Consider the following 2,532-nt stretch of genomic DNA (forward strand, 5'->3'; position numbering starts at 1 on the left):
TCACATTAGTAATACTTTAAAACTCTCTCTCTCTCTCTCTCTCTCTCTCTCTTTTTTTTCTTCTGTTGGTGTTTTATTAATTTAATTTCTCTCTAATCTCTCTCTCTCTCTCTCTCTCTCTCTCTCTCTCTCTCTCTCTCTCTCTCTCTCTCTCTCTCTCTCTGCAGAGCCCCAAATGGGCGCATCTATCATACAATATGGCTTACACCGACCTTCTGTCACTCACAATCCAGCTACGATTCATTAGTTGTTAGAATGGGACTTCGCTTCTGGTGGTTATAATCGTTGCTTGTGTGCCCTTGTTGTCGTCTGCTTGTGATTTGATTTATTTATCTATTTATTTAATTTTTTTTTCTAATTTATTTACTTATTTGCTTGTTTATTTTTTATTATTTTTACTTATTTATTTACTCATTTATTTATTTTATTTTTTTTTTTTTATGTATTTATTTATTTATTTTCATATTTATTTATTTTTTATTAATTTTTTACTTGTTTATTTACTAATTTATTTATTTTATTTGTTTTTTACTAATTTATTTACTTATTTGCTTATTTATTTTTATTCATTTTACTTATTTACTCATTTATTTTATTTATTTTTTGTTTTTTACTAATATATTTACTTATTTGCTTATTTATTTATTTGTTATTCATTTTTTCCTTATTTTTACCCATTTATTTATTTTATTTATTTCTTTATTTGTTACTAATTCATGTACTTATTTGCATATTTTTTATTCAATTTTTATTGATTAACTCGCGTATTTAATATTTATTTCTTTATTGACTGCTGTCGGTGCGTGTGTGCGGTAGTATTAGAAATAGATCATTCTTTCTATTTGTTTGGGAAGTACATTCGGCAAATTATCCGTCATAGTTTTCATTGTGTAGATTAATTTTTTTTTTATTGTAAGGATTTTGTTATGATTTATCTGATTCATAATTATTTGTACTCAATTCATTTTAAAAACTGTTTCCTGGATTATTATTATTATTATTATTATTATTATTATTATTATTATTATTATTATTATTTTTATTATTATTATTATTATTGTGTAGATTATTTTTTTTCTTTCTAAGGATTTGCTTATAATTTATCTAATTCATAATTATATGTACTAAATTCATTTTAGAAACTGTTTCCTGGGTTATTATTATTATTATTATTATTATTATTATTATTATTATTATTATCATTATTATTATTATCAAGTATTTAGATATAATTTGCTAATTTCAATATTATTTGTACCAAATTTTTTTTTGAAACAGTTTCCTAGATTATTATTATTATTATTATTATTATTATTATTATTATTATTATTATTATTATTATTATTATAAATTCGTTTACAGAATGACTTCATAAAATAGTCTCTTTAATCACTAACCCTTAAAAAGACCACTAACCGTTAAAAAAAAAACACTAACCTTCAAATTAAAACCATCGCTCCAAAATTGCAACCGTAAACTCCAAGTTTCTTAATCGAACAATTGAATTACCGCCTTCATTACAGCAGTCCCATAACAGCAGGGATAACCCGAGACATTTCCATAATGTTGCTTCAAGTTCAGCCAGCCTTTCAGCCGGAAACTGTTTGAGCAAGTGATCAGTCTCTAACGAACCGGACGGGGTTCGAGATCACAAGAGAGAACACTTGGTTTGTAAGAGGGAGACTGTGAACAGTAGGATGCGGGCGTTTGATAAACTCTACGGTATTGTAACCCACGTTTCACTTACGGCGCCCCACAAAACGTTCATGGTAATTGAGGTTGCTCGTAAATTATTAGTTACGGATAATGATTATAAATACAGTAATTATCGTTGAGAATAATCACAACACTATCTTTTTTTTGAATCGTGAAAATGAGTCTCGTCATTTAAAGTAAAGCTTTATTTCTTGTTTTTAAAAGAATTTTTATTAGTCATTTGTAAGTTAATAGAGGTGGGTTAAATGCGAAATTATTCATTCTTTTGCTTCCCCCTCCCCAACCCTGAGGCTTCTAGTTGCAACCCCTTTCGTTCCTTTTACTGTACCTCCTTTCATATTCTCTTTCTTCCATCCTACTCTCCACCCTCTCCTAACAATTGATTCACAGTGCAATTATGAGGTTTTCCTCCTGTTACGCCTTTCAGACCTTTTACTGGCAATTTCCATTTCAGCGCTGAATGACCTCATAGGTCCCAGTGCTTGGCTTTTGGCCTAAATTGTATATTCAACTCAGGCTTCTGTTTCCGTTTCTACTTTGTGACAATAACGTTTATCGAGGCCATATGTCAACAGAGTACAGGCTTGTGAAGTGATTCTCGAAACGAGTTGCTGAATATGCATGTGATAAAATTTGAATGGAACAACGAAAGCAATAACATCAGAGCCATTTTTTTTTGTAGCGAAAGATTCCATGCCCAACTCGAAAGCATCTTCTCCAAGTCTAATAATTTTTTCGTTTTGAATCAGCTTAAAACCCTGCATCTATTACGTAGGCAGATACGAAATGGCCAGCAAGAATCTATAATAGTGTCTT

This window comes from Macrobrachium rosenbergii, chromosome 27, assembly GCF_040412425.1.
Source record: "Macrobrachium rosenbergii isolate ZJJX-2024 chromosome 27, ASM4041242v1, whole genome shotgun sequence".
NCBI lineage: Eukaryota > Metazoa > Arthropoda > Malacostraca > Decapoda > Palaemonidae > Macrobrachium > Macrobrachium rosenbergii.